Raw genomic sequence first — 21759 nt, forward strand, 5'->3', positions numbered from 1 at the left:
CACCGGGTTAGCACCCGCGGACGGAAGGAGATTGTTCACACCGGGTTGGCACCCGCGGACGGAAGGAGATTGTCCGCACCGGGTTGGCACCCGCGGACGGAAGGAGATTTTTCACACCGGGTTGGGGAACCCGCGGACGGAAGGAGATTGTTCACACCGGGTTGGCACCCGCGGACGGAAGGAGATTTTTCACACCGGGTTGGGGAACCCGCGGACGGAAGGAGATTGTCCGCACCGGGTTGGGGAACCCGCGGACTCACAGAGATTATTCACACTGGGTTGGGGAAGCCGCGAACGGAAGGAGATTGTCTGCACCGGGTTGGGGAACCCGCGGACGGAAGGAGATTGTTCACACCGGGTTGGGGAACCCGCGGATGGAAGGAGATTGTTCACACCGGGTTGGGGAACCCGCGGACGGAAGGCGATTGTTCACACCGGGTTGGGGTACCCGCGGACGGAAGGAGATTGTTCACACCGGGTTGGCACCCGCGGACGGAAGGAGATTGTTCACACCGGGTTGGGGAACCCGCGGACGGAAGGAGATTTTTCACACCGGGTTGGCACCCGCGGACGGAAGGAGATTGTCCGCACCGGGTTGGGGAACCCGCGGACTCACAGAGATTATTCACACTGGGTTGGGGAAGCCGCGAACGGAAGGAGATTGTCTGCACCGGGTTGGGGAACCCGCGGACGGAAGGAGATTGTTCACACCGGGTTGGGGAACCCGCGGACGGAAGGAGATTGTTCACACCGGGTTGGGGAACCCGCGGATGGAAGGCGATTGTTCACACCGGGTTGGGGTACCCGCGGACGGAAGGAGATTGTTCACACCGGGTTGGGGAACCCGCGGACGGAAGGAGATTGTTCACACCGGGTTGGGGAACCAGCGGACGGAAGGAGATTGTTCACACCGGGTTGGGGAACCCGCGGACGGAAGGAGATTGTTCACACCGGGTTGGGGAACCAGTGGACGGAAGGAGATTGTTCACACCGGGTTGGGGAACCAGCGGACGGAAGGAGATTGTTCACACCGGGTTGGGGTACCCGCGGACGGAAGGAGATTGTTCACACCGGGTTGGCACCTGCGGACGGAAGGAGATTGTTCACACCGGGTTGGGGAACCCGCGGACTCACAGAGATTGTTCACACCGGGTTGGGGAACCCGCGGACGGAAGGAGATTGTTCACACCGGGTTGGCACCTGCGGATGGAAGGAGATTGTTCACACCGGGTTGGGGAACCCGCAGACGGAAGGAGATTGTTCACACCGGGTTGGGGAACCCGCGGACGGAAGGAGATTGTTCACACCGGGTTGGCACCTGCGGATGGAAGGAGATTGTTCACACCGGGTTGGGGAACCCGCAGACGGAAGGAGATTGTTCACACTGGGTTGGGGAACCAGCGGACATGCAGAGATTGTTCACACCGGGTTGGGGAACCCGCGGACGGAAGGAGATTGTTCACACCGGGTTGGGGAACCCGCGGACGGAAGGAGATTGTTCACACCGGGTTGGGGAACCAGTGGACGGAAGGAGATTGTTCACACCGGGTTGGGGTACCCGCGGACGGATGGAGATTGTTCACACCGGGTTGGGGAACCCGCGGACGGAAGGAGATTGTTCACACCGGGTTGGGGAACCCGCGGACGGAAGGAGATTGTTCACACCGGGTTAGGGAACCAGCGGACGGAAGGAGATTGTTCACACCGGGTTGGGGAACCCGCAGACGGAAGGAGATTGTTCACACTGGGTTGGGGAACCAGCGGACATGCAGAGATTGTTCACACCGGGTTGGGGAACCCGCGGACGGAAGGAGATTGTTCACACCGGGTTGGGGAACCCGCGGACGGAAGGAGATTGTTCACACCGGGTTAGGGAACCCGCGGACGGAAGGAGATTGTTCACACCGGGTTGGGGAACCCGCAGACGGAAGGAGATTGTTCACACTGGGTTGGGGAACCCGCGGACGGAAGGAGATTGTTCACATCGGGTTGGGGAACCCGCGGACGGAAGGAGATTGTTCACACCGGGTTGGGGAACCCCCGGACGGAAGGAGATTGTTCACACCGGGTTGGGGAACCCGCGGACGGAAGGAGATTGTTCACACCGGGTTGGGGAACCAGTGGACGGAAGGAGATTGTTCACACCGGGTTGGGGAACCAGCGGACGGAAGGAGATTGTTCACACCGGGTTGGGGTACCCGCGGACGGAAGGAGATTGTTCACACCGGGTTGGCACCTGCGGACGGAAGGAGATTGTTCACACCGGGTTGGGGAACCCGCGGACTCACAGAGATTGTTCACCCCGGGTTGGGGAACCCGCGGACGGAAGGAGATTGTTCACACCGGGTTGGCACCTGCGGATGGAAGGAGATTGTTCACACCGGGTTGGGGAACCCGCAGACGGAAGGAGATTGTTCACACCGGGTTGGGGAACCCGCGGACGGAAGGAGATTGTTCACACCGGGTTGGCACCTGCGGATGGAAGGAGATTGTTCACACCGGGTTGGGGAACCCGCAGACGGACGGAGATTGTTCACACTGGGTTGGGGAACCCGCGGACGGAAGGAGATTGTTCACACCGGGTTGGGGAACCAGTGGACGGAAGGAGATTGTTCACACCGGGTTGGGGAACCCGCGGACGGAAGGAGATTGTCCGCACCGGGTTGGGGAACCCGCGGACGGAAGTAGATTGTTCACACTGGGTTGGGGAACCCGCGGACGGAAGGAGATTGTTCACACCGGGTTGGGGAACCCACGGACGGAAGGAGATTGTCCGCACCGGGTTGGGGAACCCGCGGACGGAAGGAGATTGTTCACACCGGGTTGGGGAACCCGCGGACGGAAGGAGATTGTCCGCACCGGGTTGGGGAACCCGTTGACGGAAGGAGATTGTTCACACCGGGTTGGGGAACCCGCGGACGGAAGGAGATTGTTCACACCGGGTTGGGGAACCTGCGGACATGCAGAGATTGTTCACACCGGGTTGGGGAACCCGCAGACGGCAGGAGATTGTTCACACCGGGTTGGGGAACCCGCGGACGGAAGGAGATTGTTCATACCGGGTTGGGGAACCCGCGGACGGAAGGAGATTGTTCACACCGGGTTAGCACCCGCGGACGGAAGGATATTGTTCACACCGGGTTGGCACCCGCGGACGGAAGGAGATTGTCCGCACCGGGTTGGCACCCGCGGACGGAAGGAGATTTTTCACACCGGGTTGGGGAACCCGCGGACGGAAGGAGATTGTTCACACCGGGTTGGCACCCGCGGACGGAAGGAGATTTTTCACACCGGGTTGGGGAACCCGCGGACGGAAGGAGATTGTCCGCACCGGGTTGGGGAACCCGCGGACTCACAGAGATTATTCACACTGGGTTGGGGAAGCCGCGAACGGAAGGAGATTGTCTGCACCGGGTTGGGGAACCCGCGGACGGAAGGAGATTGTTCACACCGGGTTGGGGAACCCGCGGATGGAAGGAGATTGTTCACACCGGGTTGGGGAACCCGCGGACGGAAGGCGATTGTTCACACCGGGTTGGGGTACCCGCGGACGGAAGGAGATTGTTCACACCGGGTTGGCACCCGCGGACGGAAGGAGATTGTTCACACCGGGTTGGGGAACCCGCGGACGGAAGGAGATTTTTCACACCGGGTTGGCACCCGCGGACGGAAGGAGATTGTCCGCACCGGGTTGGGGAACCCGCGGACTCACAGAGATTATTCACACTGGGTTGGGGAAGCCGCGAACGGAAGGAGATTGTCTGCACCGGGTTGGGGAACCCGCGGACGGAAGGAGATTGTTCACACCGGGTTGGGGAACCCGCGGACGGAAGGAGATTGTTCACACCGGGTTGGGGAACCCGCGGATGGAAGGCGATTGTTCACACCGGGTTGGGGTACCCGCGGACGGAAGGAGATTGTTCACACCGGGTTGGGGAACCCGCGGACGGAAGGAGATTGTTCACACCGGGTTGGGGAACCAGCGGACGGAAGGAGATTGTTCACACCGGGTTGGGGAACCCGCGGACGGAAGGAGATTGTTCACACCGGGTTGGGGAACCAGTGGACGGAAGGAGATTGTTCACACCGGGTTGGGGAACCAGCGGACGGAAGGAGATTGTTCACACCGGGTTGGGGTACCCGCGGACGGAAGGAGATTGTTCACACCGGGTTGGCACCTGCGGACGGAAGGAGATTGTTCACACCGGGTTGGGGAACCCGCGGACTCACAGAGATTGTTCACACCGGGTTGGGGAACCCGCGGACGGAAGGAGATTGTTCACACCGGGTTGGCACCTGCGGATGGAAGGAGATTGTTCACACCGGGTTGGGGAACCCGCAGACGGAAGGAGATTGTTCACACCGGGTTGTGGAACCCGCGGACGGAAGGAGATTTTTCACACCGGGTTGGGGAACCCGCGGACGGAAGGAGATTGTTCACACCGGGTTGGCACCTGCGGATGGAAGGAGATTGTTCACACCGGGTTGGGGAACCCGCAGACGGAAGGAGATTGTTCACACTGGGTTGGGGAACCAGCGGACATGCAGAGATTGTTCACACCGGGTTGGGGAACCCGCGGACGGAAGGAGATTGTTCACACCGGGTTGGGGAACCCGCGGACGGAAGGAGATTGTTCACACCGGGTTGGGGAACCAGTGGACGGAAGGAGATTGTTCACACCGGGTTGGGGTACCCGCGGACGGATGGAGATTGTTCACACCGGGTTGGGGAACCCGCGGACGGAAGGAGATTGTTCACACCGGGTTGGGGAACCAGCGGACGGAAGGAGATTGTTCACACCGGGTTGGGGTACCCGCGGACGGAAGGAGATTGTTCACACCGGGTTGGCACCTGCTGACGGAAGGAGATTGTTCACACCGGGTTGGCACCCGCGGACGGAAGGAGATTGTTCACACCGGGTTGTGGAACCCGCGGACGGAAGGAGATTGTTCACACCGGGTTGGGGAACCCGCGGACGGAAGGAGATTGTTCACACCGGGTTGGGGAACCCGCGGACGGAAGGAGATTGTTCACACCGGGTTGGGGAACCCGCGGACGGAAGGAGATTGTTCACACCGGGTTGGCACCCGCGGACGGAAGGAGATTGTTCACACCGGGTTGGGGAACCCGCGGATGCCCGAACAAAGTGCCTTGGACCGGTTCGGATCTTGCGCAGTGCCCTGCGTGTGTGGTTGAAACAAAAGAGAATTCCAAAGTATGCGTGAGTTCCTCGATTAAGTGTGCGTGAATGGCAGTATGAACGTCCCCGTCGCGGGTGTGTACGTTACGGACCAGAAAGCATTAACTATGTTGAGAAGTAGGTGGAATGGAATAAGTGAGCGCCGACGAATTTGTTGTTAAAGAAAGGAAATGTAGGATGACCTGTATGTTCAATGTAGAAATAAAATGCAAAAGCAGCTAGCTGAATCTCGGAGAAAGGACGGAGACAGTGTATAAAAACTAAAGGAGGAAAGACACCGAAAGAATAATAGTGTGTACTTCGGAGTTTATAAGGAAACAACTGGCACCAGAGTTTGAAGATGAACTAGATAACTATGACCTGCTATATCCCCCGCCCTCAGTTACAGGAAAGTGGCGTCTCCTGAGTACTGGGCGATGCCAGCTGGTGCCCTGGCACAGATGGAAGGGTGTGCTGGGACGCAGAGGGGTACAAAGGGAACGAGTGATATTTTGATTTAAATGTACCTTTAACAGATCTAGTAGAAACTCCAATAAAGTTTCTCTCACAATGTAGATTGGCATAAAATACTCAGTGTGGTGCCGAAGAGAATGATGTTAATAAATACGTAGAACACGTGTGCAATGTTTTCAAAGGTATTCTGGATTAATTTTAGGAGCAGGGACGCCCGCCTTAATAAAAGTTATTGTAAAGGAGTTGCAATCTAGGCTAAAGGAAAATGTATACTGTTACTTGTGTGAGATGAGAAGAGTTAAGTAAGATTGTGAGTGCTCTACAATATTGCCAAAGGCCATTACATTAAAGCATTAAAGGACACATCTGTGGATCTGAATGAATACACCACGGACATTATTAAAACAGTGTAGACACGTGGGTCCCTACAAAATCATTCCAAGTCTTCACTAATTGGACCCAACATCTGCCGAGAGCCAGATGACTGGCATTCATATCTGGTGACCAAAAAAAGCACAAGAGGTCCATGTATCTCACGGGCCAAGTGGAATTTCCAGACCGAACTTGAATCAGTGAAGATTGTTCAACAGTTGTGACAGGGCTTGAATACTATCACCGCATATCAAGTTAAATCAAGCAACATAGGAGACATCAGGGCACCACTTCCAGATGAACTCAATGCTTTCTGTGTTGGAGGAACCATCATGAACTCCCACATCCTCTAATGATCCAATGACTTCAGTCTCTGAGCCCAACGAGCAAGCTGCCTTCAGGAGGGCAAACCCAGGAAAAGCTTCAAGTCCAGACGGGGTAATTGGCCATGTAAAAAAAGTTCTGTGGTGATCAACTGGCTGGTGTGTTCACTAAGATCTTCAACCTCTTGCTTCGGCAACGTGTGGTACCCACCTGTTTCAAGCAGACTTCAATTATACGGCGGTGCCCAAGAAGAGTGTAGTGACCTGCCTCAACAACTAGCAGCCAGTAGTGCTTACATCAGCAGTGATTAAGTGTTTTGAAAGGTTGGTGATGAAACTTATCAACTCCTGCCTGAGAATTGACTTAGTAACATTTCAAAAAGACAAAGGCAAGATAAACACCTGTGGAATTGGGACAATAGATGTAAGTGACCATGCGTCTATATATTTACCTGTTGATTTTCACCTACAACCAAAGAATACTATTTGGAAACTGAATTCAAGTCTACTCAACGATCTGTACTTTAAGGAACAAATTAAAAAAGAAATTGGTCTCTACTTAGAATTTAATGATAATGGAGAGGTTTCACCTCCCATGTTATGGTATACTCTGAAGGCTGTCTTAGGAGGGAAAGTTATAGCTTCATATAAGAAAAAAATAAGGAATAAAACATTAGAGGAATTACAAAATAAGCTGAAGGAACTAGAGAAAAAACACAAATTGAATTTGGCACAGGATACTTTAGGGGAAATTTAAAAATTTAGGAATGAAATTAATAGTTTGGCTATGCAAGAAATCAGGAAAGATTTAATGTTTCTGAAACAGACATTATGAAAGTGGATCAAAATCTATGAAAATACTGGCGTGGAAACTGAAAAAAAGATAGCAGAAAACACAATTCATAGAATTAGGGACCCAAGTACGAAAATGATAAAAAAAATAAGCTAAGTGAAATTCAAGAAGCTTTTGGAATGTTTTTACAAAACTCTATATTCCAAAGTTCCAGGGGGAAGCATAACCCAAATTGACACCTTCTTGAATTCTCTAGAATTACCCACTCCAAGCGAAGAACAAAATAGAATGATGACTGCTGACATAACTGAATTTGAATTAAAAGCTGCAATTAGTAGGCTTAAATTAAGCAAGTCACCAGGATCAGATGGGTATACGACAGAGTGGTGCAAAGAATTTAAAAATGCGTTAATTCCTGTTTTACTCCCCACACTGAACTGGGCTCTAAATAAGGTACAAAAGCCATCCAGTTGGAAGGAAGTGATAATCTCAGCTATACTGAAAGAAGGCAAGGATAAAATGGTCATTTAGACCAATATCCGTTCTTAATGTAGATGATAGATTATTTACCTCCATCATGGCCAAACGATTAAAGGAGTTTCTACCCATACTGATACATAAACGATCAGACAGGCTTTATACGACAACAGCAAACTCAAGGCAATATACAAAGGACACTTCACATTATGGATCATATACAAAAAATAAAATCGAAGCAATAGTGATAAGCGTGGACGCTGAAAAGGCATTTGATTCAGTTAATTGGAATTTTCTTTACAGAGTTTTACATAGATTTGGTTTCCAAGACAATTATTAAAACTATACAGACACTATATGACAACCCTACTTCTGGGATTAAAATCAATGGATATTTATCAAATAGTTTTACCCTAGAAAGGGACACGAGACAGGGTTGTGCATGGTCACCGCTGCTCTTTGCATTATATCTGAAACCATTAGCTCAATACATCAGACAAAATGAAGATATCAGGGGAATTACTATTAAAGGGACAGAGCATAAATTGGCTTGCTACATGGATGATATTTTAATCTATCTAGGACGACCAATGTACTCTTTACCTAAATTGATGCAATCCTTTGAACAATATGGTAAATTATCAGGATACAAGATCAACATAGATAAAACCCAATTACTTCCATATTACTAGCCCACCAAAAGAAATTGAAAGTAGATACCCCTGGGCGTGGCTCACAGAGACTTTCAAATATTTGGGCATCATTATGCCAAAAGATTTGGCAAATTTATCAGAATGTAATTATCAGCCTTTATATAAAAAAATTAAGGAAGATATGGCAAGATGGAAGCTGATTCCTTTTTTCAGTCTCAGTTCAAGGATTGAGTCTATTAAAATGAATATACTGCCCAGACTGTTATATCTCTTTCAGACCCTACCAATAGAGATTAATCAAAATCAATTCAATTAATGGAACAAGATGTTATCAAGGTATATTTGGCAGGATAAAAGGCCTAGAGTTCATCTCAAAACTTTGCAATTAGCAAAGGAAAAGGGGGAATGGGGCTTGCATTCTCTTAGAAATTATTATATTGCAGCACAGTTGAGAGCTGTGATATGTTGGTGCAACCCATCATATGATGCTCAATGGAAAAACATTGAGGAGTGGGTACTTCCCATCCCCATACAAGCAATTTTGGCTGATAACAACCTGCAAAGGTACATAAATACTATTGATAACCCATAGGTGAAATTGACTCTTAAAATATGGAAAACTACTATAAAAGAATATAATCTAGAGGGAGATATTGCAATTCTTAAATGGTGTGCATATGACTTGGATTTTACATCAAATAAATTGGATGCTAGATTTAAGGACTGGACAGCTAAAGGAATAACAGTTCTTTGCAACATAATGAAAGAAGGAACACTGTTCAGTTTTGAAATGCCTAAAGAGAAACACTTAGAAAAACAAGATTTTTATCGGTATTTACAGATGCGACAATATGTTAATAAGACGCATAAAAATGTAACCAAGGCAATTACATGCTTGATAGAGCTCTTTAGAAAAGCATATAATTCAGATAATGGTAGTAGAATCATTTCAAGCATGTATAAGGGGTTGTCAAATCTTAAAACACATTCAACTTCATACATTAAAACAAAATGGGAGAAGGAAGGAGGGATAATTATATCTGAGAAAGAATGGACAATAATATGGAGGTATCAATGGAAGTGTAGCAGTTCACAGAAATGGACAGAGTTTGGATGGAAAAACTTGATAAGAAATTTTATTACACGCTCTCAGAAATCCCATTATGATAGTAACCTCCCTGTTTGCTGGAGAAATTGTGGAAATCAAAATGCAAATCATTATCATATTTTTTGGGACTGCTCTGTTATCAAAAACTATTGGAGGGGGATCCACAATGCCCTACAAGACATCTTTAAATGTGAAATACCCTTAGAGAGCAACACCATATATTTTGGATATATACCTCAAGAATGGTTGAAAAGAGATAAATATTTAATGAATATACTGTTGGTGGCTGGTAAAAAGACTCTTACTAGGGAATGGTTATCACAGGAGAGCCCAACTTTAAATGTATGGATGGAAATTACAATGGACATTTACAAAATAGAGAAGATAACAGCATCTGTTAATCATAAGCTGGAACAATTTTATTCATACTGGGAAAAATGGTTTAACTACATAATGCCTGATAGGCCTGATTTTATTCTCACAAATCAATGAATATGTTGTAAAAAAAAAGATCACTCCCTACTTGTACATAGTTCTTTCCTTTTGCTTGTTTTTTCTTTCCACTCTTTTCTATAAGTGTATACCTCGGATAAATACTTTGTGGAGATTTGTGACATATATGATTATATGATATATATGTACGATGTACATCTTCTGGAAATGTTTGTTTGATGTTGAACTTCAATAAAAAATAAATTACAAAAAAAAAGAGAATTGATTTAGATTCACTCCAGTTTGCCTGCCAGAGCAACAGACCCACAGCAGATGCCATCTCATTGACTCTTCATTCAACCCTTGAACATCTGGTCAGCAAAGATGCACACATCAGGATGATGTTTATCTACTACAGCTCAGCATTTAATACCATCATCTCCCCAAAGCGAATCAATAAGCTCCAAAGCCTTGGATCCTGGGATTTCTTCATTTGGAGACCTCAGTCAGGTCAGATTGGCAACAACATATCCTCTGCAATCTCCAACAGTAAGGCTGTGTGCTTAGCCCCCTGCTCTACTTGCTTTACACTTATGACTGTGTGGCTAAGCACAGCTCCAATGCCATATTCAAGTTTGCTGATCACATTGTCATAAGCCAAATCAAAGATGGAGATGAATCAGATGTAGGAGATTGAAAATCTGGCTGAGTGGTGTCATAACAGCAACCTCTCACTCAATGTCAGCAAGACCAATGTGCTGATTATAGACTTCAGGAGGAAGAAACTAGAGGTCCATGAGCCAGTCCTCATCGGAGGATTGGAGATGGAGAGGGCTAGCAACTTGAAGTTCCTCGGTGTTATTTCAGAGGACCTGCCCTGGGCCCAGCACATTCAGGCAATTATGAAAAAAACACAGCAGCGTCTCTACTTCCTTAGGAGTTTGTGGGTATCCAGCCTGCCATCTAAAACTTTGATAAACTTCTATAGATGTGTAGTGGATAGTATATTGACCAGCTGCATCACAGCCTTCTATGGAAACCCCAAATCACTTGAACAGAAAAATCCTACGAAAGGTAGTGGATATGGCCTAGTCAATCACATGTAAATCCCTCCCAACCATTGAGCACATCTGTATGAAACACAGTCGCAGGAAAGAAGTACCCATCATCAGGGACGGCCACCACCCACAACGTGCTCTCTTCTCGCTGTTGTCATCAGGAGGATGTACAAGAGCCTTAGGACTCACACATCAATGTTCTGGAACAGGTACTACCCCTCAACCTTCAGGCTTTTGAACCAAAGGGGATAACTTCACTCAACTTCACTTGCCCCATCATTGAATTTTTCTCACAACCAATGGACTCACTTTCAAGATCTCCATCTCATATTACAAAATTTATTGCTCATTTATTTACTATTATTACTTTTTTGTATTTGCACAGTTTGTTGTCTTCTACACTCTGGCTGAACACTCTAGATGGGCAGTTTTTCCTTGATTCTGTTATAGTTATTATTCTATAGATTTGTTAAGTATGCCCACAAGAAAATGAATCTCAGGGTATGACATATGCACTTTGATAATAAAATTTACTTTGCACTTTGAACTTTAAACTTTAAGTGTCCTTTCCATTCCTGCACGCATGCTGTTTCCCATGCCCTTCTGTCACCAAACCAACGTTCGATTCCTCTTGTCCTCACCTTTCATCACCCAACCTCTGCCATCAGCGTATCATCCCCTACCCTCCCTGAGATCTTTGGCACCAAACCCTTTTCAGGGCTAGAACATAAAAGCAAGGACGTACTGCTGAGGCTCCATGAGGCATTGACATGACCGCATTCGGAATATTGTGAGGAGTTCTGTGTATTTGAAATATGCTGAGGGATATAGAAGGATGGGCAAAGGATTTAAGAGGGTCCAGAGGGAGTTCCCAAGACTGATCTCGCCAATCAAAAGCTTAATGTACGAGAAGTGTTTGATATCTCTGGGCTTATACTCAATAGAATTCAGAAAGAAGACAGGAGATCTTATTGAAACCTCCTGAAAAGCCTGGATACATTGGATGTAGAGAGAATGATTCCATTAATTGGAAAGGTTAGGATCTGAGAACACATCCTCAGAATAAGCAAACTGAGATGAGGAGGAATTTTTTGCCACAAAGGGCTGTAGAGGCTGAGTAATTGGCCAAAGATTGACAGGTTCTTGATTGGTGAGAGGGTTAAGGATTACAGGGAGAAGGAATTTATGGGGTTAAACGGCAGAGTAGATTTGATGGACTGACTGGCCTAATTCTATTCCCATATCTTCTCCTTCCCTTCCTCCGCCTCTCCTCAGCTTGGTCAAAGGGATCATCCCCTGGGCCACAAGCTGGACTTCTTTCAGTCATCCCCAGCACCCATTCTCGTTTAGACTGCCCTGGGCCACAAGCTGGTCTTCTTTCAGTCATCCCCAGCACCCATTCTCGTTTAGACTGCCCTGGGCCACAAGCTGGTCTTCTTTCAGTCATCCCCAGCACCCATTCTCTTTCAGTCCGCCCTGGGCCACAAGCTGGTCTTCTTTCAGTCATCCCCAGCACCCATTCTCATTTAGACTGCCCTGGGCCACAAGCTGGTCTTCTTTCAGTCATCCCCAGCACCCATTCTCTTTCAGTCTGCCCTGGGCCACAAGCTGGACTTCTTTCAGTCATCCCCAGCACCCATTCTCGTTTAGACTGCCCTGGGCCACAAGCTGGTCTTCTTTCAGTCATCCCCAGCACCCATTCTCTTTCAGTCTGCCCTGGGCCACAAGCTGGTCTTCTTTCAGTCATCCCCAGCACCCATTCTCTTTCAGTCTGCCCTGGGCCACAAGCTGGTCTTCTTTCAGTCATCCCCAGCACCCATTCTCGTTTAGACTGCCCTGGGCCACAAGCTGGTCTTCTTTCAGTCATCCCCAGCACCCATTCTCGTTTAGACTGCCCTGGGCCACAAGCTGGACTTCTTTCAGTCATCCCCAGCACCCATTCTCTTTCAGTCTGCCCTGGGCCACAAGCTGGACTTCTTTCAGTCATCCCCAGCACCCATTCTTGTTTAGACTGCCCTGGGCCACAAGCTGGACTTCTTTCAGTCATCCCCAGCACCCATTCTTGTTTAGACTGCCCTGGGCCACAAGCTGGACTTCTTTCAGTCATCCCCAGCACCCATTCTCGTTTAGACTGCTCTGGGCCACAAGCTGGACTTCTTTCAGTCATCCCCAGCACCCATTCTCGTTTAGACTGCCCTGGGCCACAAGCTGGTCTTCTTTCAGTCATCCCCAGCACCCATTCTTGTTTAGACTGTTCTGGGCCACAAGCTGGACTTCTTTCAGTCATCCCCAGCACCCATTCTTGTTTAGACTGCCCTGGGCCACAAGCTGGACTTCTTTCAGTCATCCCCAGCACCCATTCTCTTTCAGTCTGCCCTGGGCCACAAGCTGGTCTTCTTTCAGTCATCCCCAGCACCCATTCTGGTTTAGACTGTTCTGGGCCACAAGCTGGACTTCTTTCAGTCATCCCCAGCACCCATTCTCGTTTAGACTGCCCTGGGCCACAAGCTGGTCTTCTTTCAGTCATCCCCAGCACCCATTCTCTTTCAGTCTGCCCTGGGCCACAAGCTGGACTTCTTTCAGTCATCCCCAGCACCCATTCTCTTTCAGTCTGCCCTGGGCCACAAGCTGGTCTTCTTTCAGTCATCCCCAGCACCCATTCTCGTTTAGACTGCTCTGGGCCACAAGCTGGACTTCTTTCAGTCATCCCCAGCACCCATTCTGGTTTAGACTGCCCTGGGCCACAAGCTGGTCTTCTTTCAGTCATCCCCAGCACCCATTCTCGTTTAGACTGCCCTGGGCCACAAGCTGGACTTCTTTCAGTCATCCCCAGCACCCATTCTCGTTTAGACTGCTCTGGGCCACAAGCTGGACTTCTTTCAGTCATCCCCAGCACCCATTCTCGTTTAGACTGCCCTGGGCCACAAGCTGGTCTTCTTTCAGTCATCCCCAGCACCCATTCTTGTTTAGACTGTTCTGGGCCACAAGCTGGACTTCTTTCAGTCATCCCCAGCACCCATTCTTGTTTAGACTGCCCTGGGCCACAAGCTGGACTTCTTTCAGTCATCCCCAGCACCCATTCTCTTTCAGTCTGCCCTGGGCCACAAGCTGGTCTTCTTTCAGTCATCCCCAGCACCCATTCTGGTTTAGACTGCCCTGGGCCACAAGCTGGACTTCTTTCAGTCATCCCCAGCACCCATTCTCTTTCAGTCTGCCCTGGGCCACAAGCTGGACTTCTTTCAGTCATCCCCAGCACCCATTCTCTTTCAGTCTGCCCTGGGCCACAAGCTGGTCTTCTTTCAGTCATCCCCAGCACCCATTCTCGTTTAGACTGCTCTGGGCCACAAGCTGGACTTCTTTCAGTCATCCCCAGCACCCATTCTGGTTTAGACTGCCCTGGGCCACAAGCTGGTCTTCTTTCAGTCATCCCCAGCACCCATTCTCGTTTAGACTGCCCTGGGCCACAAGCTGGTCTTCTTTCAGTCATCCCCAGCACCCATTCTCGTTTAGACTGCCCTGGGCCACAAGCTGGACTTCTTTCAGTCATCCCCAGCACCCATTCTTGTTTAGACTGCCCTGGGCCACAAGCTGGACTTCTTTCAGTCATCCCCAGCACCCATTCTCGTTTAGACTGCCCTGGGCCACAAGCTGGTCTTCTTTCAGTCATCCCCAGCACCCATTCTCGTTTAGACTGCCCTGGGCCACAAGCTGGTCTTCTTTCAGTCATCCCCAGCAGCCATTCTGGTTTAGACTGCCCTGGGCCACAAGCTGGTCTTCTTTCAGTCATCCCCAGCACCCATTCTCTTTCAGTCTGCCCTGGGCCACAAGCTGGTCTTCTTTCAGTCATCCCCAGCACCCATTCTCTTTCAGTCTGCCCTGGGCCACAAGCTGGTCTTCTTTCAGTCATCCCCAGCACCCATTCTCTTTCAGTCTGCCCTGGGCCACAAGGATTCTTTTTCGTCTGAGAACGTAAAGTACTCTATTAAAAAATTACCTCCCTCTACCCTCTGCTCATGATGTGGTCTGGTTTATAGGCAGTGAACAAGAGTGGATTGGAAGACTTGTTTGAAGCACACCTCTGTTCTGTCCACAAGCATGACTCCCAGAAGTCTGTCACGTTAGATCTCTGTAGCTCTCGCATACTCAGTGCTTAGTTTTCAGCCTCCAGGGAAACACATTGTAAATTCATGGAACTGCACTTCATCTTTAAAATAAACAGCATTAAAGCCTCTGCATACTGTGCTGAATGGTTTGAGTTCTGGATAAGCACTGCTCCCGTTGTTTTTCGTCAGCAGGTGCTGAAATGGTGTAAGTCAGAGAGAGACCTGGTAGCACTGATGTTCTGTTTATTGGCTGCTCCAGTGATCCTGGTTCAATCCTGGTCTACAGTGCACATTCTCCTTGGAACCACGTGGGATTCCCCTAGGTACTCCAGTTTCTTCATCATCCCGAAGGTGAGTGAGATGGCAGGTTAATTAGCTATCGTAAATTGTTGCTAGTGCATGGGTGAGTCAGAGAGTCTTGGGGGAGGTGATGGGGATAGGCCAGGGATTAGTGTTGGACTATTGTACCAAAGTGTTTGGTGGCTGGTGCAGACTTGGTATCTAAAGCAACTGCCTTTGTGCTGACTGACTCTTCGACATCAATTCCATATTCTTAAATTGCGCTCTTTAGAGGTTCCACTACTAATGGTTGAAGGGAAAGATTAGGCAGCTCCCGGTAAATTAGGAGTTGGGAACATAGGTTAGGAAATTGAGCCTAAATTGATGCCGGTGGTTGCGAAGCATCACTCAGCAACTGTCCTGTAAACATGCCTGGTCCCTTTCGATCTCAGGGGCTGGTGAGGAGACGGGTGATGGATCGTTTCCTGCTGCTGACTGCCCCATCCTCCACCTGTTCAGTACAGTCCCAGAGTGAGTAGTGAAGGAATTCATTGATGCAAATTTTAAAGTCAATGTACTAACAGCAGGCAACTGGTGGAGAATAGGAGGGCAGAGTTTGCTGGGAGCCAGCAACGATTCAATGGATCAAACGGCCTCCTGTGTCATGATAAGCGAGAGAGAAGAAGATAACCTGGAATAAGGTGGAATGACTCTTCCAAGATTGTCAAAAATAAATTCATTATCCCGGGGGAAGGAAGTAACGGAACAGCAAATGAAGGGTGAACCACCTAACTGGGTTTGTGTGGGTTACTGACACAGCTTTCCACAGAGTTGTGCGCCACCTGCTGGTAGTTAACAGAATAGAGCGAGGCAGGCATTAAAAGCAACAAAACAAATGACTGGATCACCTCAGAAGGCCAAGCAGCACCTGTGGAGAGAAAGAGACAGTCGACATTTTGGGTCAATACCCTTCAAATTGCCATGATCTGATATCATAAAGCCATAGTGATGTACTGCACAGAAAACGGCCCTTCAGCTCGTGTCCACGCTGACTAATGTGTAAATTCAAGTTAGTCCTAGCACTTGGCCCAATATCTCTCTGAACTCTTACATATACCAGTCCACGTTCTTCTTTGATATCTTTAATGTATCAATCTCAACTACTTCCTCTGCCAGCTGGTTCCATATACCCATCACCTGCTGTGTAAAAGAGTTGCCGTGAAGGTTTTTAATGAAAACTTTTTACCTGTAATCATAAGGCTCTGTCCTCTGATTTTCACTTCCCTAACCCTGGAAAAAGATTGCTCACTCTCTCTGTTGCTGGACTGGATCCCAGTGTTCCCTTTCAGTCTGTTCTAAGAACACATTCCTGTTCCGACATGTAGGTCCATGGCCTCCTCTTGTGCCAAGATGAGGCCACCCTCGGTGGAGGAGCAACACTTTATATTCTGTCTGGGTATGAATATCGATTTCAGTTTCTGGTGAACAGATTTCTGTGTCCCGTCGTCCCCCCACCCCCACTCGTACCTTTCACTTCTACTCGCCTGCCTATTACTTCTGCCTGTTGAGTTCCTCCCGTGTCCTGTGTGTGTTGCTTTGGATTTCCACCACCTACAGACTTCCTCATGCCTGTATTCCGTGGCTTTGCAATCCGGTCCTAGACTCTCCGACTAATGGACAGATCCTCTCTGCGTCCACTCTATCTCGGCCTTTTAACATTCAATAGGTAACCAACTCCTGATACTAAAGGGATCATAAATGCTTGCAAGACTGTCACTGAATAATAGTTTAATGCCTTTCTTGGGGCAATGCTGTGTCCAGGATTTGGTCTGCGTGTTGAGGTTACTTCTTGCTCCTGATTTCATCAGCGGGGATCCAGCATTACTTGAGGGTATTTAGAGTGGACACACAGTACATGGCACATGTCAGGAAGAGAGATGGCAGAATTTTTGCAGCAGGATATGTAATGTTATGAGAGGGTAGATACGCAGAATATACTTTCCCATGGTAGGGATTATCAAAAGCAAGAAGCCACAGGTTTAAGGTGTGGGGAGGAGTTTGGAAGGGGATCTGATTTTGACTCAGAGAATCAGATAGCGTTACTGTGCTTAAGAGGCAGTTAGAGAGACACTTTAATAGGCAAGGCATAAAGGGATACAGACAAATAGGCTAAGTGAAGATGTGCGGAAAGGACAGGAGGGCTGAGGTGTCTTTGACTCCCAGCTATCCAGGTGCAACTGGCTCAAGGAAACCTTTGAAATCCAGTCAGGACACAGCTAAGCAGAATAATTAGGACACAGTTAGACAGGTGTTTGCATAGCACGGGAAGTTAAGAGTTACGGGGGAAAGGTGGTAGGATCATCCATGATCTTACTGAACAGCAGAGCAGGCTTCACTGGCCATGTGACCGACTTCTGCGGCCAATTCCTACGTAGGAGCAATGTGTGAGGAATGGTTTCTCACTGTCGTACCTTCCTTCCTGCAGACACCACTGCAGCATGAGGTTGTCTCTGTTAACGGTTTTCAAGGGCGACAGTGTTGATCTTGATGAGGCAACCTCTTCCATATTAGAGCTGGAGCTGTCTCAATGGTGTGGGTGGTTCCATCCACAAATGTATTGCCCTGACACTCTGTTCACTGTCATCAGCAAACCCTCAAGCACCAGCTACACACTGGAGACAACTTGCAGTGGTCGATTGATTCACTGACCTGCATCCTTGCAGCATGTCAGAGAGCAGCAGGTGGTACAACCTGGCTTTTGCAGATGTTCAGCATTCCCCGTGGTACATGGAGCGGGCACTGGACGACTAGCCTCACGAGACACACTAACAGCAAGGCTGCACGGAAACACAGGGCACAACATGGCTGTCCATTACCACTGAGTACTCGGACTTCAGCAACACTGCTGTCAAACTCCCCAATACATTCAGAGATCACTGCATGCCAAAAACCAGACACCGTCGGCTGGATGAAACTGGGGTCACCTGAACCAGGACTCTGAAAGATATCAGGTTCACTGTACCCCAACACTGGGGGTATCAGGTCCACTGTACCCCAACACTGGGGGTATCAGGTCCGGTGTACCCCAACACTGGGGATATCAGGTCTGCTGTACCCCAACACTGGAGATATCAGGTCACTGTACACCGACACTGGGGGTATCAGGTCCGCTGTACCCCGACATTGGGGATATCAGGTCCGCTGTACCCCGACACTGGGGATATCAGGTCACTGTACCCCGACACTGGGGATATCAGGTCTGCTGTACCCTGACACTGGAGATATCAGGTCACTGTACACCGACACTGGGGATATCACGTTACTGTACCCTGACACTGGGGATATCAGGTCACTGTACCCCGACACTGGGGATATCAGGTCACTGTACCCCGACACTGGGGATATCAGGTCTGCTGTACCCTGACACTGGAGATATCAGGTCACTGTACCCCGACACTGGGGATACAAGGTCACTGTACCCCGACACTGGGGATATCAGGTCCGCTGTACCCCGACACTGGGGATATCAGGTCCGTTGTACCCCGACACTGGGGATATCAGGTCACTGTATACCGACACTGGGGATACAAGGTCACTGTACCCCAACACCGGTAAAAATTGTCTCTCATAGGGCATTGAAGCTGCCCTTTTTCTCTGTGCCCTTAACAGTGTACAAGGTGCTTCTACTCAGGGACACCATGAAGTGCTCCCATCGAGTTATTCCCACAGTGACTTCTCTCACTGTACACTTTTATGTTGTAATGCATACACAGACCATTTGTGTTTTATACTGAGTATCCACCCCCAGTGTGTGATGTACTGTGTATTAGGGCGTAGTGTATATAGCAAAATATTAACTTCAGCAACTACTGTAACTTCAGCAACCACCTTTTTCTCCAGTCCTGACGAAGGGTGTCGGCCCGAAACATCGACTATACTCATCCATAGATGCTGCCTGGCCTGCTGAGTTCCTCCAGCGTTTTGGGTGTGTTGCTCGGATTTCCAGCATCCGCAGATTTCCTCGTTACGGAGGGGAAGGCTGAGCTCATCCCACCAGGAAGTCTTAGATCTGTGGATAGAGGTGGGATTGACCTACTCCGTGACAGTGTCAAGGGCTGGTGAGGTACACCAGAGGAGAGGAAGAGAAGTTGTAAAGTGGCTGTGGTGAATGTAGATGCTGGAAAGGATGTGCGAGGGTGAAGGAAATTACCTGTTTTAGCTGCGGCTTCTCAGGCCATGGTTGCAGGCAGTGTCCTGAAGAGACAGCAAGGTGTGGAAGTCACACAGGTAGAATCCTCTTTCCGGTTTGTCTGCTGACCAGCTTATCGAGCTGACGGCTGCCTCTACTGCCAGTGGCACTCATCCACAGATGTACACACGAGGTTTATTAAGGAGCCAGCAACGTGAGATGTTAGTGGACACGGATGGGATTGTCAGAATCAATAACTGATCTACCCTTGCCCACGACTAGAGAGGCGATTTACATTGCCAGTGCAGGAGGTGAAACAATGCATAGAGAAGTCAGCCCCAGGTACTTGAGATCAATGAAGGAAGGTGATCTCCTGGGGATACACACACTGGGTAAGGCAGGTGCAATCATAGGCTTGAGAAAAGGAGAAATAACTGGACAAGACAGGGACAGCAACAGGTAAAGCAGCTAACATGGTCCACAGAGAGACAGCAGCTCTGAGCAGGGAGGAGAGACAGGGCGATGAGTGGAAATCGTCTCGGGGGTCCCAAGCACAGTCAGGAGCAGTTAGAAGTAGTGCAGCTGTCTGAGGAGTAAAGGCTCACCCGAAAGGGGATAGTAAGGAACAGAAAGGGAACAAGTGGGCAGACATCAGTGCGAGGAGGGCAGCGGAAGAACAAGAAGCAATAGAAATCACAAGTGTACAGAAAGAAACTACAATTGCCAGATGAGAAAGATTACATGGAGATGTGAAGGACCACTGTAATGGGTAACACACTGAGGGACAGAGCAAAGCAGCAGTGACATGTTGTGGATCAGAGAGAGCCAGAGGGAGAGAAAGTGGTCTTATCACAGCCAGGTGACCCGGTCATGGTAAGGGACAGGTTTCCCTCCTAGGTGGTGCTCTGGATAGGTGACACCTCTGTTGGTGTACAGTCTCAGCAAGGCAGCCAGTGGAAACAGGTTAAACCATATCACCCACCTTCTTGTCACCCTCACAGACCAAGCAAGAGATCAAGTGTACCTGGTAACAGTGTCATTGCAGAGAACAACAGCCGGCTGCATCAGACCTGACCACAGCTGATGGAAGCAGACCCACAGAAGACGCCAAGCCAGAGGTCATCAACAGAGCATGACAGTGAGCTGTTGTAGTATAACAGTACTCTGTAATGAAGGCTGGTAGCTGAAAGCAGATTACTAGTTGTACAGCACAGAATAGGGAAATATTGGGGAAAATAGATGGGAAGGGATCCGAGCTACAGCAGAGATATCGGATCCACAACATCAATGGCATGGCCGATTGAGAAAGGGACAAAATTGCACACGGCATCTAAAGGCAGTCACTCCCAGCCCATGAGCTGGGCCGGGCCAGGGATCAACTGGGTAGCCTGGAAGGGGGTGCCACTGGAGTGAAGTCCTTGCGGTCATTCAAATAGAGACAGCCCCAACCTCTCCTGTACATCAATGAGAGGGCTTTTGAGCCTGATACATTTACCTTGCCAGTGCCCTTGGAAAGAGAGTAATCACTGGTAGCCACCACAGATTTTAGCCATGAAAAAGTGAAGGGGTGAAGATAAAGAAAGTGATTATTTTTGTCCAGGAGGGCTTGTTAGGCCATATTCTGGACTTAGGGTACATAGCAAAGTATTAACTTCAACAACCAATCTTTAGACCTGTAGATTAAATTTTAAATGCAGCCTAGACAATAGGTTCCTAGAGCTGTGAACAACAGTTAATTGAAAAACCAGACAATGCTGATTAACATTCATCTTGGATGTGTGGAGTGTGGGTGCAAAGACTGAGGTGTAAAGGTTGTGTGTAATTCAAAGGAAGCATTGCAGATACATTGTAAATGTAGAATTCTCCTTTGATCTTCAGCATTTAAAATGTTGCGTAATGCTGTGTTGAACAAGCCTCTTCCCCGAAAGTATCTCAATGCGACGCCTGCTGCTTGTTTTTGTTGAATAAAACACTGACTTTAGTCACACTGTGTACCCACTCTGTGCTTATGTGTGTCTGTGTCTGTGACAGGTACTGTGTACCCACTCCTTGTGTGTGTGATGTACTGTGTACACACTATGTGTGGTGTACTAAGTACCCATTCCATGTGTGTACTGTATTGTGCATCCACTAAATGTGTACATACATTGTATTGTATACCCATCCCTCTGTGTCCATGTTGTGAACAATGTACCCAGTCTCTGTGTATGTAGTGTGTGTGTGTGTGTGTGTGTGTGTGTGTGTGTGTGAGATGTATGATCTACATACTCCTTGCGTGTAGATTGTACTGTATATTCATGTGTGTATCTCTGTATTTG

The 21759-nt window shown here is 48.8% G+C and overlaps 1 long non-coding RNA gene across 1 annotated transcript; it reads left to right on the forward strand.

The window, feature by feature from the left end:
* The first annotated feature begins 5088 nt into the window (after positions 1–5088).
* On the forward strand, positions 5089–21629 carry LOC132395865 (uncharacterized). Its single transcript, XR_009512769.1, has 3 exons — positions 5089–5216; positions 15163–15324; positions 20443–21629. It is a non-coding gene; the product is annotated as an uncharacterized LOC132395865 (long non-coding RNA).
* The last annotated feature ends 130 nt before the right edge of the window (positions 21630–21759 follow it).

Source organism: Hypanus sabinus, chromosome 6 (assembly GCF_030144855.1).
Source record: "Hypanus sabinus isolate sHypSab1 chromosome 6, sHypSab1.hap1, whole genome shotgun sequence".
NCBI classification, from domain to species: domain Eukaryota; kingdom Metazoa; phylum Chordata; class Chondrichthyes; order Myliobatiformes; family Dasyatidae; genus Hypanus; species Hypanus sabinus.